The sequence below is a fragment of the Pleurodeles waltl genome, chromosome 4_1 (assembly GCF_031143425.1).
Source record: "Pleurodeles waltl isolate 20211129_DDA chromosome 4_1, aPleWal1.hap1.20221129, whole genome shotgun sequence".
Lineage (NCBI taxonomy): Eukaryota > Metazoa > Chordata > Amphibia > Caudata > Salamandridae > Pleurodeles > Pleurodeles waltl.
Window position 1 is genome coordinate 359,961,873 of NC_090442.1, and position 16,613 is coordinate 359,978,485.

A 16,613-nucleotide genomic window follows, 5' to 3' on the forward strand; every position below is an offset into this window, starting at 1 on the left:
CAGTGCTTTCTTTACTGTTTCCGTTAGTTCCAGTGAGCATTACAATCTTGACCCTTGAAAAGTCCAACACTTCTCCCAATGTTGCATAGGTTGCAGTGAGAATAGTAAATCTGATCTACCCTTCCCTACACAATCCCTAGCATTCACTAGATTCTAGTGGGAGTAATGAATTAGACCCTTCAGACCCTCAGTGTTTTCCCTTCTGTTGTTCATATTGGAAATGGGATAGTAAATCTGATCACTCAAACACTTTCCCTTTTGTAGTTTAGATTGGCTTGAGAATAGGAAATTGTATTCTTCTGAAGTGCAATACTCCTCCTCATCTTTTAGGTTGATGGGAACTGGTAAATACTATATTTTAAAACACAATTTTTCTTTACTTGTTTTGTGGTGAATTTTGATTATGAATTATCTTAAATTATTATTTTTAGTTTCGTTTTTATTTAAATGGAGATTGTGTGTGCTCTATTTATTTAAATCTTTCTCTCTTTATTGCAATGAAGGTGACAAATTATTTCCTCTTTTTGTTGGAGGTATATCTATTTTTAATTCATTGTTGTCATTTTTTATCTTAGCATTTTTTAATTTTGCTTATGCTTTTGTTTTATTTACTGTAATTGTATTATTGCTGTTTTAATATATTTATTGTTATTTTATTGTCTAGTATCTTTTTATTGCAATTTAATATTAGTAAATATTCGGTAAATCTTTTGAGTAATATGAATATGAATAATGTCTTTTTAAAATGTAATTTTGAACATTTTATAATTATATTGTGTAGGTTTACTTTTATAATTAAGTACACATTTGGTATATACAGAATTATTTTGTATTTAAATTAGTATTATTTTTTTCATTTTTGTAAAATAACAGTATTTCGTTGGATAGTATCACATATTATATATTTATTTAAATTAATTTTACGTCTTTTATTATTGTTTTGAATGGATTTCCTTAATTATAATTTTTGTTATATGTAAATATGTATATATACTTTCATAATAAATGCACATTTTGTATATACTTATGTATGTTGTCTTTGAATTAGTATTAGTAAACATTTTATTATTTGTCTTCATTTTTGTAAAATAACATTATTTTGTTGGATAGTATTACATATTATATATTTATTTATTTATTTAATTCAATTTTACGTCTTTTATTCTTTTTTAATGGATTGCCTTCAATTGTATTTTTTATTATATAAATAAGTATATATATATGTATATATATATATAATATATAAATGTGTGCATATTGATATAAAAGTTTATAATTTTTTTATTCATTATATATCTTTGAATACTTTTACATATTTATACTTATCTATAAAACCTCTAAATTTAGTAACCTGACATTTGTAGTTAATATATTTGTACTTTATTTTATAAGTAAACAAGATAATACCCCTTTCAAGCTCATAATGGAACGGTTTCGTCATGAGCACTGGTGTGTGTGTGCTGAGGGTGGAACATTCCGTCCTTGCACCCACCCATGGGAGAAGCGCTAGCCCTCCCCCCGTGGGCAGCCCACTTTCACCACCCCCCCACAAGGGAAGCAGAAGAAGCACTTCCACTGTGACCCCCATCGGCGATCTAATGACGTTGGCGACCTTGCAGTGCACTGACATCTTCACATGCAGCCGGGGACGTGCTGGAAGCTGTCTGCTTCCAGGCAGTCCAGGAAGAGGACGCATCTTGGGTAAGTCCTTCAGGGCGGTAGGTTTTGGAGTTTCACAAACGCAGGGGAAAAGGACTTTTCCCCTGTGCCTGTAAAGAATGGATTCCTGCTCATGATCACGGATGGGGCCACGATCATGGAGCAGGAATCTACACCGCTGGACCACAAGGGATTTCCTTCAGGTTTGTTGTGGGTGGGCCTCTTTTCAGTCAAGGGTCGTTCCCTGGGGGCATAATGTATCTATGTTTTGGCCACCCCCCGGGGCTGATGTGGCTGTTTATAGGTCAATTATCCCCCACAGGGGTTAAAACCCACAAGATGCCAGGCAATTATTATTTATGATCATTTTCAGGAAGGGCCCTTTGAGCAAGGGTTGCTCCCCTTGGGGGGCATTTTTTAATGTATACTGTACCCCCAGAGGGCAGATTGGCAATTTTTCATCTGATCTGCCATCTGGGGGAGGGGTGGAAGGCCACTAGACACCAGGGATTTTATATGTTTATATGTTGGGGAATAGACCCTTTGGCAAATGTTGCTCCCCTTGTTTAGGGCATGTTTTTGACAGTTTCTATCCCCATTGGGCAAAATGTCCATTTTTTAGGGGAGACAGAAAACCACTGGACCAGGGAAAGTTGCTGTGTGTGTGAACTGGAGTTTGGCTGGCAATATGCATGCACTGGCACTTGGCTGGTGGTGTGCATGGTCTGACAGTTAGCTGGTGCTGAACGTGGACTGGCATTTGACTGATGATGTGTGTGGCTTCCATTTGAATGGTGATGGGCACACTTCATAGTGTTATGTATTGTTAACTGATTTATTTCTTGTAATTTGTGATTGCAATGTTTAATTTCTACTCTTTTTCCTTGTGCAAAGCGTTTGCTTTTCATTGTTGCAACTCCTGCTTGTGGTTTTGTCACTAATGGATCTGCAGTTTCATATATTTGTTAACTCCAGATGAGTATCATTGCCCTGCATGAATGCGGTTTTTGTAAATGCTGTAATAATAGCAGCGTATTAAGCTTCCATTTGATTGTTTGTGAAATTATCTTTGGATTTGTTCACAATGCATATTGTGTTGTGCTTTGTGTAATATACTTTTATTTTTCCTTTCCAGTGAGATTTTGCGGGTGCTTGCTGTGTCTGTGAAGAGTAGGTGCTGGTGAGTCTAGCTGTCTCTGGCAAGTGAATGGGATAATTTTTGAGTATATAGGCCTTTGTGATAAAGCCACACTTTGGGGGTCATTCTGACCTCGGCGGTAAAAGGCGCTTACCGCCGGTCAGAAGACCGCCATAACACCGCCGCGGTCGCGGTAAACCGCCACGGTCATTCTGACCCGCAACTGGCAAACCGCCAAAAACCCGACATCAACAAAAGTCCGCCACAGCAACGGCCAGCGAAAAACTGGCGATGACCAAACCTCCACCGTCACGCCAACAGAAATACGCCCATGCCATTCCGAGCCACAAATCCCCGCAGCGGTCTTTCAACCGTGGTATTCCATTGACGGTACACACCGCCGCGCTCAAAATACACACACCTTTACAAAACACTACCACATTGGACAATTCAAAATACACACACCTGAGACACATACACACACCACTCCCACACACCCAATTAAATATAAAACACACACCCACATCACCCACAAACCCTTACGACCACAATTACGACTGAAGGACAGAGAGAGACAGCACAGCATAGAGTAGACCATCACACAGAGGCAAATCACAACATCACCCTCACAATATCCACGCACAAAACACCATACACCACCACACTCACCACACTCTACAACACATACACCACCCCTCACCTCATCCACACCACCCCATGGCACTCCAAAGACACCCCAGGTTCTCTGACGCAGAACTCAGGGTCATGGTGGAGGAAATAGTGCGGGTAGAGCCCCAGCTCTTCGGGGCACAGGTGCAGCACACCACCATTGCCAGGAAGATGGAGCTATGGAGCAGAATAGTGGACAGGGTCAACGCTGTGGGACAGCATCCACGAAATCGGGACGACATCAGGAAGCGGTGGAACGACCTACGGGGGAAGGTGCGTTCCATGGTATCAAGGTACAACATCGCGGTACAGCGGACTGGCGGCGGACCCCCACCTACTCCCCCAGAATTCACAGCATGGGAGGAGGAAGTCTTGCACATCCTGCATTCTGAGGGCCTTGCAGGAGTAGGCGGAGGAATGGACTCTGGTAAGTCAAATCTTCACTACTTCATTCCCCCCACCCCACCTGCATGCCAAATCATACCCCCACCCACATCACACCAACTCCTTGCAAATGGCTCACCATCACAACCCACCCATCCCAAAACCTAGCCCTGCATGCCTCCCCAAAGCATGGACACCCATCACCAAAGCATGCCCACTGCACATACCCATCTCCCCCACAAGCCACCGTCACAAAAGCCCCCACAAGGGAATGTCAGCACTGGGGTACACGGCCACCCACCCATTACACGAAATGGCACACACAGAAGCAATAACCATACTCTAATACCCCTGCAGGACCTGAACGCCACCACACCGCCCAGGAGGGTCCAGAGATGTCCATCCCACCCCCAGAAGAGGCCCCCAGTGATGACAGCAGCCCTGTCTCCCTGGACCCAGATGACCAGCCCGGCCCATCGGGGACCTCGGGACAGTCGGTTCCCCACAGACAGCCACAGGCTACAGCAGACCTAACCCCCTCTGGGAACACCAGCACAGCTCCCACCCAGCGGGCCCATGCCTCTGTCTCCAGGACACGTCAATCAGCGGTGTGTCCACCACTACAGGGCACCCAGGTTGACCCACCACCCCAACAACAACAGGGACCTGGGGGCAGTGGTAGTGGGCACACAGTCCAGGGGACAGAGGCCCAGGGAAACAGGGGAACTGGAAGGGCTGCTGTGCGACAGGGGGGGGACAGGCCCAGGGAACCGACTCTCCAAGAGGCCCTCTCCTCCATCATGGGAGCATACCACCACTCCCAGGAGACGATGGCTACGGTACTGGCCAGGTTCCAGGAGATCCAGGTACTGCAGGAGGAACAGTACATGGGGTTCAGAGAGGAACTGAGAAACATTAGTTCCGCAATGGGGACCATCGTCGTGGCCCTTAACCAGATAGTCACCACATTGCGGGACCAGGTGGCACCACAAAGGGCCCCTGTCACTAGCATGGACCAGGAACAGCCTACCACCGCCGCCGGTGCTAGTGGACAGGAGGCCCCCACACAACGACAGGCCACCAGAACCCCACCTCCTGCAGAAGAAGAACCACCCCGCAAGCGGTACCTGAGATCTCACAAGAAGACAGAGTAGGATGCCAAGACCCCCGCCAGAAAACGATACCCCCTTATGTCATCCCACTGTCCCACATTGTCACCCTGTCCAAACTTAAACTGCCCCTGCTCCATCCTTCCACAGGCATATGGACAATGCACCTGTGAGACTGAAAACTGGACTCTGCCATGGACATTACTCCACCATCACCGTTTTACAATCATGTCCCTAAATTTAGCACTTTAATAAAATCACTTATTGCACTTAAAAAATCTGGAGTCTGCTTGTATTTTGAACAAATGTATTAGACATAATGTTGCCAAAATGTTCAGTTACATTGTGATGACAACATACCACGGTCACACAGCTGTAGTCCATGGGCAAACAAAGCAGAGGTCACGCAGTGGGGCCCACAGCTCTGAAAACGGAAGGGAAAGTCACAACTCAGTTAACAGGAACTGGGGGGAAACACAGACAGTAGAGAGGCAGGAGACTTTAAGTAAATGTAAAATGGCGGGGTTGATTCGTACCTGTGTGCTACTGAAAATACTGTTGTATCACTGTGTCCCTGTTGTCTGTGTCGTCCCCGTCGTCTTCCTCCTCTTCACTCTCCACAGGCTCCACAGCTGCTACAACACCACCATCTGGACCATCCTCCTGCAGGAAAGGCACCTGGCGTCGCAAAGCCAGGTTGTGAAGCACACAGCAGGCCACGATGATATGGCACACCTTCTTTGGTGAGTACATTAGGTATCCACCTGTCATATGCAGGCACCTAAACCTGGCCTTCAGGAGGCCGAAGGTTCTTTCTATAATCCTCCTAGTTCGCCCATGGGCCTCATTGTAGCGTTCCTCTGCCCTTGTCCTGGGATTCATCACTGGGGTCAGTAGCCACGACAGGTTGGGGTAACCAGAGTCACCAATTAGCCACACACGGTGTCTCTGTAGCTGTTCCATCATGTAAGGGATGCTGCTATTTCGCATGATGCACGCGTCCTGCACTGACCCAGGGAACTTGGCATTTACATGGGAGATGTACTGGTCAGCCAAACAGACCACCTGGACATTCATCGAATGATAACTTTTTCTGTTCCTGTACACCTGCTCACTTTCACTGGGGGGAACCAAAGCCACATGGGTCCCATCAATGGCACCAATGATGTTTGGGATATGGCCAAGGGCATAGAAATCACCCTTCACTGTAGCCAAATCGCCCACCTCTGGGAAAACAATGTAGCTCCGCATGTATTTCATCAGGGCAGACAACATTCTGGACAAAACCTTAGAAAACATAGGCTGAGACATCCCTGATGATATGGCCACTGTTATTTGGAATGATCCACTTGCCAAAAAATGGAGTACTGACAGAACCTGCACCAGAGGGGCAATCCCTGTGGGTTGGCGAATGGGGGACATCAGGTCTGGCTCCAGCTGGGCCCACAGTTCCTGTATATTGGCTCGGTCAAGTCTGTATGTCAGTATGACATGTCTTTCTTCCATTGTCGACAGGTCCACCAGCGGTCTATACACAGGAACATTCCTCCATCTCCTCGCAAGTCCCAGCGGATGGTGCCTAGGAAGGACAACATGGAGCACAGAGTCAAGCAACCCACAGGTACGTAACCACAGCTTGCACAGAACACGATTCGCTATGCATTGAATGGCTTGTATGAGTGGCAATGCAAGGCCTAGGCCTGTGTGACGCAGTAGAAATTAAGCCATGTGGGCCCTTGAAATGGCGGCTGCCTGACCTGTGAAGTGTGACAATGGGATGTGAGGTCAATGCGCTGGCGTGGCACACCGTGGCGGTAGGCGGGCGAAGACCACGGCGCATAGCAGCATTGGTTAACATTGAACCCTATGGGTCTCAGGAGCCAATGACGATGTGTGCCAGCGGTCGCGGTACGCACCGCCGCGGGCGTGACCGCCATCTTCTATCTGCTTAATCACTCGAGACCTGATCATCCACAGGAGAGGACCTATACTGCAAGTGCTGCTGTGACCTCGGTCTGGAAGATACAATGGCTGCTGCGACTGGGGAAAGGGCCCCTGCCTTCACATCTGAGGAATTGGAGAAACTTGTTGATGGGGTCCTCCGCCAGTATGCGCTACTCTACGGTCCTCCAGACCAACAGGTAAGTACACTGGGACGATGCTTTGTGGGCAATGCCTGTGTTAAGTGGGGTGGATGAAAGATGGTGGGGAGGGGAGCGAATGAGGCATGCATCGCACTACAGATGAGAGCATGTGCCATATGGCAAGGTTGGGGAGGGGGGGCCACTCACATCGACCATGCAGAAAATGATGATATTTATTTTCCCACCCTGTCCATGTCACATAGGTCAGCGCCCATCAGAAGATCGACATTTGGCGTGCCATTGCCAAGGACGTCCGGACCCTGGGGGTCCACAACAGACGGGGCACCCACTGCCGCAAGAGGTGGGAGGACATCCGCCGCGGGAGCAGGAAGACCGCAGAGGCTCTGCTGGGGATGGCCTCCCAACGTAGGAGGGGTGGCTCCCGTCAATTGACCCCCCTGATGTCCCGGATCCTGGCGGTGGCCTACCCCGATTTGGATGGGTGCGTGAGGACATCACAGCAGACACAAGGGGGTGAGTACCAGCACATTCTGCTATGTTAGCGCACAGTGGAGGTGTCTGGGTGGGGGAGGAGGGCTGTGGGTATCTCTAGGCCAGGGCGACTTCTGTAGGCTGATCCCCTCCGTAAGGCATGGCCCTGTGCCCCCACCCCCCACCTCTGTAGGGTGCTAAGTACAGCTATTCATGGCCCTGGGTCACCTATGTGTGCAGTTGTCGTCCATAGGCTTGTAGGCCAAGTCACAATAATTGAGTAGTGTACACCGAGTGCGCGGCGTAGTGCAGGGGGCTTCTGTGTCTGTCCTCTCCGCCAACGGTGTCGCCAATGCATGCACTCAACATGTCATTTTTTCTTCCCCCCCCCTTTTTTGTGGTCTTCCTGTTCATGTGTGCATTAGCATCATCAGGCGGAGGAGAAGTGGCATCGGAGCACGAGGGAGCTGCATCTCACATGGCCCCGGAGGGCCATGCAACCGACTCCAAGTACACCAGTGAGGCGGAGGGCGAGGGGAGCTCCACAACGAGGACCCGTGGAGACGTCAGCAACACAGACACGTCCTCGGAAGGGAGCTCCCTTGTGGTGGCGGCAACATCCGTGCCCACCGCTACAACAGGTACAGCTGCCACCCCCGCGCACCAGCTCCGCCCTCCAAGCAGCCCCTCAGCGTTCGCCCCGTGCCCGCTCGGCCAGGAAGGCGGGCATCTCCTTCGCCCCAGGCACCTCAGGCCCTGCCCCAGTTAACCCTGCTGCCCTCAGTGAGGAGATCATTGCCCTCCTCCAGACGCTCATTGTTGGGCAGTCTACCCTTTTGAATGCCATCCAGGGTGTAGAAAGGGAGGTGCACCGGAGCAATGCATACCTGGAGGGCATTCATTCGGGTCAGGCTGCCCATCAGCGATCGTTCAACGCTCTGGCCTCAGCACTGACGGCAGCCATTGTCCCTGTCTCCTGCCTCCCCCCTCCAATTTCATCATCCCAGTCCCACTCCCCTGTTCCTCTGCCTATCCCAGCCACACCTACAGACCAGCCTGCACACACCTCAACACCCAAGGGCAGCTCATCCAGACATAAGCACCACAGATCACACAAGCATTCACACATGCAACATCCACATGCAGACATGCCAACAGACACTGCCTCCTCTGTGTCCCCCTCCACCTCGTCTCCCTCCTCCCTCCCTGTGACGTCTCTACTCACACCTGCATGCACACCACCATCAGCCAGTACGTCCATCACCAGCACACCCACCAGAACACTCCGCACACGTGCAGTCACCACCCCCACTGCCATTTACACGTCCCCTGTGTCCTCTCCCAGTGTGTCTGTCACCCCCTCTTCCAAACCACACAAACGCAGGCAGCCACCAACCCAACAGCCATCCACCTCACGACAGCCTCCGTCACAAGCACCTGCACCCAAAGACAGCACACTTGACTCTCCTACAACCACATCCTCTTCCTCCACTCCCATACCCACTGCACCTACCCTTCCCACTGCTCCTAAAAAGTTTTTCCTCTCCAAAATGAACCTCTTTGCATCACCTGACCCACCCCCTCCATCTCGTAAGAGTCCAAACAGCACCTCAGCCACCACAAGCCCTGCACCTACAAGGACCATAGTCCAGGGCTATTGGAGTCCACCAGCTTCTAGGGCAGCAACATCGGCCAGCAGCAAGGGGACAGCCAGCCCACCCCCTGGGAAAAAAACTAAAAAAGGGAAGGGCCGGCGTGAGAGGCCAGAGACGGCAGCCCCCAAAGGCACTACCCTGGCACCGTCACCTGGCACATCCACAAAGGGAGGCAAGGGCCCCAGAGAATCGGCGAAGGAGGGCAAGGGCAGCAGGGCGAACATTTCCGGCAGCAGGCGAGCTGCCCAGGAGGGCCCCACCAGCCCCATTTCGGGTGTGAAGGAGGACACCCACGGTCCCAGGACTCCAGCACAGGAGGGTCCCGCAAGCGAAAGGTCGGATGGCGACTGAGCGGAAAATATTGGCCCGATCTGGTTCCCTGGGAACACATGTCAAGCACCGCCGAACAGGGCCCCGCCGTGACAAGCACCGCTGAACAGGGCCCCGCCGTGACAAGCACCGCCGAACTGGGCCCTTCAAGACAAGCACCGCTGAACAGGGCCCCGCCGTGACAAGCACTGCTGAACAGGGCCCCGCCGTGACAAGCACCGCCGAACTGGGCCCTTCAAGGCAAGCACCGCTGAACAGGGCCCCGCCGTGACAAGCACCGCCGAACTGGGCCCTTCAAGACAAGCACCGCTGAACAGGGCCCCGCCGTGACAAGCACCGCTGAACAGGGCCCCGCCGTGACAAGCACGCCGAACAGGGCCCTCCGTGACAAGCACCGCCGAACTGGGCCCCGCCATGACAAGCACCGCCGAACAGGGCCCCGCCGTGACAAGCACCGCCGAACAGGGCCCCGCCGTGACAAGCACCGCTGAACAGGGCCCTTCCTATCAGGCACCGCTCCGCTGGGCCCTTCCTGTCAAGCACCGCTCCGCTGGGCCCTTCCTGTCAAGCACCGCTCCGCTGGGCCCTTCATCTCAAGCACCGCTCTGCTGGGCCCTTCCTGTCAAGCACCACTCCGCTGGGCCCTTCCTGTCAAGCACCGCTCCGCTGGGCCCTTCATCTCAAGCACCGCTCCGCTGGGCCCTTCATCTCAAGCACCGCTGGCCCATTGGCAGGGCCGGATCTGTGTCGGCCAGGGCTTCACGAAGCACTCTGGGCACCATGCCTCCTCCAGAACCAGTGGAGTCTGTAATCCACTTGATGGACTGTGGCTTTGCACTCCCCAGGATGGATCAGTGGGCAAGCCACCCACTGTAGAGACTTGTGAGACTGTGGCTTTGTACTCCCCAGGATGGTACAGTGGGCATGGAGGCCCCTCGTGGATCTGGCGTCGTGGACTCAACTGGCTGAGGTGCCCCTCTTCCCTTCCCCCTGAGGTGCCTGTAGTTTTACTATCTGATGCCCCTGCAGTGTTCGCTCCAATGGAATCGGGTCTCGTGTGTGGGCTTTGCCCATGTGTTTAGGCCCATTGGCCCACGAACAATGGATGATAGCCAATATGGCCCGGACTTTTGACCTATGTATATATTGTTCATGATGTAATATATTTTATTTATATATTTCATATTTCACTTAACTTCAATTATGCTATAATATACTTAATTTTTAATGATCATTTTATTTTGTCTTTGCATTCTTCCGGGGGGGTTGGGGGGTGTCACTCTGACTTGTTGCTCTGCATTGATGTGTGTGTTGTAGTGGGTGAGGGTGGGGGTGGGTGTGTGGCGTATGTGTGTCCCCGTAATTTTTTGCCTCCTCCCACCCCTGTGTCGTAGGTGCAGTACTCACCGTTGTCTTCTGCGCCGGCGTTCGTGCTCCTGGTAGAGGAGCAGGTAGACAATAGCTGGTAGGATGTGTAGTTCGGGTTCCATGCTGTCCAGATTCCTCGTGGAGTGTGTAGAGGTGAGCGTTTTCCCGTTCGAAGTCTGTTTCCGCCGTGTTTTTATCGGCGGGGCTCCCGCCCCGGAAAAGGTGGCGGATTGGTGAGTTGTGATAGGGTGGGCGGTACATTGCCTGCCGCCTGTCTGTTGGCGGTGACCGCCGCGCTGCTTGTCTGTACCGCCGTGGCGGTCGAAGTGTTAAAGTGGCGGGCTGTGTTGGCAGTTCCCGCCAGGGTCGGAATTCAATTTTTTGGGCCGCCTGCCTGTTTGCAGGTTGGCCGCCGCTTTTACACCGACCGCCAGGGTTGGAATGACCCCCTTTGTGTATTACTTATTTTACATAGTGTTGGTTAACTTATTTGGCAAGTTACTTTTACTCATCAGGCTGCTTTTTGAATCTTCCTCTGACCCTGATTATGAGACTGACTCTGCATCTGAGGCGGAGGAGGAAGTGCAAGATTCTGGCAGTGAATTTTCTGTCCAAGAGGAATCGTGTGATGACGAAGCCACTCTCAGTGCAGAGGAAGTGCCTCTTTTAGAGGAGGATTCTGATGTGCTGATAGTGTAGCAAGAGGCACCTGGTTTGAAGCCTGGGGCTGCAAGGCTTCCAATTGGAAAAGCTGACTTCTGGGTTGCCCCAAACATGGTGGAGCCTGTGTTGCCTGCATTTACTGGTGTCACAGGGCATAGAGCGAATACTGAAAAAGTTTTGCCTGTATATTCTTTCAGTTGTTTATGGACAATGTATTTTTGGATGAGATTGTTGAGAAGATAATTTACATACTAAACAGTACTTGAGGGACAAGACTTAAACCCTACTCTATAGCTACCCGGTGGACTTCTGCAAATCTGAATCTGTTGAAGAAATTCTTGAGTTTTCACCTTTTTGATGGGCTTGATAATTAAGCTGCCGCTGTCTTCATAGTGGTCTACTAGTCCCTTTATGTCAACGGCTATATTTCCTGAAACCATGAGTCGCAATCAATATTTACTTCTGCTTCGGATGCTGCATCTTGTTGATAAAACTTTAGCATTGCCACGAGATCACCATGATTGTAACCGTCTTTTTAAAGATTTGCCTATCCATGATCAATGTATACATCGTTTTCCAGACACCTATGTTCCAGGGAAAGAAATAGATGTGGACGAATCTTTGGTCATGTTCAAGGGCCATTTGGTTTTTAGGCAATACCTTCCTAGCAAGAGGGACTGTTATGTAATTAGGATGTATATGCTGTCTAAGAGTAGGACTGGATATGTCTATCATTTCAGGGTGTACTCTGCTAAGGATTCCAATATTGCCCCCCCTGGCTATCCGTCCACTTTTGGAGTTAGTGAGAAAATTGTATGGGAACTTGGTAGAGGACTTTTTAACAAAGGTCACCTTATATATAGTGGATAACTTCTACACTGAAGTGCAACTTTTCAGGGAACTGGGAAAAGTGGACACTGTTGCTTGTGGCACAATTCATTCTAACTATAAAGGTTACCCAAAAGAGCTTGCTTGTAAAAAACGTAAGAGGGGACAGTGCAATGCTTTGCTTAGTGATGACTTGTTAAATTTGCAGATAGAAGAGATGTCTACATGCTGACTACCATCCATGATGAAAGTACTTCATCTATGACTATTTGGGATCAGGTTGCTGAAGTATGCAAACCTGTGTGCATGTGTGTATTTTAGGCCATAATAGGCACATGGGTGGTGTTGATAGAGTAGATCAGAGGTTGGAACCTCACACTGCTGTTCGTAAGGCTTACATTTGGTTTTCCACTTAGTAAACTTTAATGCTTTTGTTGTACTCAAGGATTAGTCTCCAGAGTCAAAGATGACATTTGTTTAATTTCAGGAGTCTATGATAGGCAGCTTTGTTTTAGTGTAACAGGCAAGTGTTCTTAGAGTTGGAGTGGTGGAGGATGTGGTTAGAGTGAAAGATTGCCACTTTCCTGATCACATTCCTCCCATGCCCAAATAAGACTTCCTAGTAGGAGATGTAGAGTCTGTATGCGAAGAGGTGCAAGGAAGGTGAGTCCTACGTACTGCCAGGATTGTCCTTCTAAACCAGTGCAATTTGTGCCTACTTGTTTTAGAATGTACCACATACAATAGAGTTTTTGGGAGCAACCGTGAGTGTTAAATTGAACTACCTGGTCTGTATTGTTTTATATTTTTTGTTCAGTTTCACGGTTGGCATTAGTGTGATATATATACTTAGAGCTTTTGTGTTTGCAGTTTTGTATTTACTTACAATTGGTTTGTGTTTTCTTTTTTGTTAAAAAAATGTGATGCGGTGTGCGTGAACTGGTACTTGGCTGGTAGTTTGCGTGGACTGGTGCTTGGCTGGTAATTTGCGTGGACTGGTGCTTGGCTGGCGGTATGCGTGGACTAGCACTTAGCTTGAGGTGTGTGTGACTGGTGCTTGGCTGGCAGTGTGCGTGAATTGGTACTTGCTGGCAGCGTGTGAGTAGTGACTTCCTGCTGGTCACTACACACACTGCTAGCCAAACACCAGTCCACACACTCTATCAGCTGATGTGACTGCTGTGTCAGGCATGTGGGTGTATGAAAGTAATGGGCCCTTGAATGGTGCTGTCTGTTGTTGTCAGTGTTTTAATGTGCTGGGCCCATGCCTGGAGGTGTGAATGGTTGTGTGTGTGTCATGTATGAAAGAAGTATGAATGGGCTGTAAAGTGGATGGTTCCTTGACACGACTTTACATCTCATGAGCCGTGAGTCACTGGTTCAGTATTTTGACCTTTCATTTGTTAACAGTTCATTTCATTTTTTGTGAAATCTCTTGTTAGTAAAATTTTATATTTTGAACCATCACTGCCCCTCATGCCAAATCCAACCAGTATGTGTGTGTACTTGATTAATTTATGGTTGTTCAGTAATAATTGTCTTTTCTGTCTTTCTCTGCCCGGATGTACATTGGCTCTACATTGTCTCTTGTTATGAATGTTGTATTGTGCTGCGCCCATGGCTGGTGTTGTGAAAGGTCTTGTGCGTCATGTATTAAAGGAGTGTGAATGGCCTGTAAAGCGATTGCTGCCTTGTCATGGCTTTACAGCTCATGACTGAGTTATTGGTTCACTTTTTTTTACCTTTCAGTTATTAACAGTACATTTCATTTTTGTGAAATCTCTTGTTAATAAAATGTTATATATTGAATCATCACTCACTCTCGTGCCAAGCCAAACCAGTATGTATGTGTACCAAGGATGGTGGGTAGCCACAAGACCATTTTATTGAACTTCTCCTTTCAGTTGGGAATTCCACTCACGAAAAAAACCTGCTCCACTGTAATCAGGCATCGAAGTACACCACTGAAGCCCTAGGGGTCTTGAGTGGGCCTCCAATGATGAAGCATGCCACCATCTAGGGTGGTGGATGAGGGATCTTTTTAACAAAACCAAAGGACATTTGTTTTTACAATTTGAGTGTTTGGGACATTGCAGAAGCAAGAGACTCAGTAGCATGCTCGTTTCGTGCATAGGGAAAATCTACCAACTCTAGATATGTTCTAAAACTAGAAATCCATCAGAGTACAGGGTGGTGTGCGTCTCATGGATCCCAACAAGTGTTCTTACCCACAATGCCCTACAAACCTCAAAATGTGACTTAAATCACACATTGTCTTTGCATTTCTGTGACATATTCTTCCACAAACAGAAATAAACCATACATATCCTACCGCCCAGTGTTCCTCTTCGTCTCCTGATAAAAATGATACCTCACTTATGTGGGTGTCCACAGCAGAGTCACTCTAAAAATGTGTAAAAACAAAACTGCCCTTTAGGGCCTGCTTTGAATCCCTCTCAAACTCTACATATTTCTGGCCCTTCCCTGTCACAGGCACTTGACCCACCCACACAAGTGAGGTCACATGTTTATCAGACCAATGGTAATGCTGAGTGGTGGGACATTTGTGGCTCCTCTCTGATTCCTGAACTTTCCTTCACAGAAATGTTAGGAAAATTTTTTTTTACACAGATTTTGAGGTTTGGAAGGGATTCTGGGTAACAAATTGTGATAAGCGCAACACAAGTCATCCCGGATTCTCCTGGGTGTCTAGTTTTCAAACATTTACAGGATTGCTGGTTTTCCCTAGGTGCTGGCTGAGCTAGGACCGTTCTTCCATAATTTGTTGGTAATTCTCTTGATTACACAGTATTACACAATTGACACCATCCCCCAGGGTTTGACATGGGGCTAGCAGAGAGGGAGTAACTCTCTCATTTTGTCTCCCCTGGGGAGCAGAACTATTTTGATGGGTCAGAGGGTGGGGGAGTTAGCCTAATACTAGGAAGGACCAATCCACCACTCCATACATAATTAAAAAATATTGCTGGTGGTCTACTTAACTTTATTCCCTCTGGTAAACCATAAATCTACCTCCCAGAATCCTACGGTGGAAGGGCAGCTGAATGTTAAGATGGGTAGCATTACATACATAAAAATATTATTCAAGTAACCTTTGTTGTGTAGGGTTGATTTCTGTACCCCTGTTGTGGGCATATTGGGGCCAGAAAGACTGTATTAGCCTTGCAGAGGAGAGGTGTGACCTGAACATACAATACATAATGAAAAAATGAATAAGACTTCATATCTAGTGGTGCTTTCAGCTCCAATAGATGAAAAGAATAAACTTCTCAGCCTGGTCCTAAGGAAACAGAAAGACTGTGTGGCCCTTGGTATGGAAGAGTGAGTCTCAATGCCAATACTGGCCTGCACCCCACATTATACATAAAACAAAATAAATAAATCAGGTAATCCTTGGTATTTAGTGGAGGCAAGATTCAGGGTAAATTCCACTATTTAGGTCCCAGAGGGTCAGAAAGACTTTCTGGGCCCCTGAGGTTGCAGCCCAATGCCAAAAAGTCTAACCCTCCTCTACATATGTAATAAGAAATGTTAGCCAGAAGTGACAGCCTATAAAGGAAATCAATCAGAAAACAGCACCAGAGGGATCCCTACCCATTAGACATGACATTCCTATCAACATTGCTCTATATAAATGTGTGGGTTGTACTGTTTTTGGCGAGGTGATGCCAGTAGCAAAAAAGTGTAAATAGCTAGGCAAATCCAACGGGGAATGGAGGCTGAAGGCAGAGGAGGATGTGGGTTGGTTGTCCCAGGGGATATCTCACATGACCTCCCCACTGTATCATTTGGAGAGCTTCTGATGTGGAAGTAATTGACTTAAATAGACCTTATCTAGGGGATTAGGTAGACAGAAAAAAGGATGCCCCTCTCTGTATATCCTATGCCTTATGATTACCTCACTAAACAATTAAAATCTCAGCAGCTTAAGCTGTGAGCATATTTCATTGCAAGCTAGTAAATGATTGAGGGGGGTCACAATATCAGGGTCAAAATATTGATCTGAAACAATATTGAATACACAGCATCAACTGCCACTGTATCATCAAGTTAACTAGATGCTGAGTTAAGAATAATAAATCTAACTTCCCTGGTCTTGTCAACGTATTGGTTTTCCAAATATTGACCAAAATATTGATGTGAGGCAATATTGAAGATGATATAGGCCCTCATTATGACATTGGCGGTAAGTACCGCTTACTGCCATGCTAAC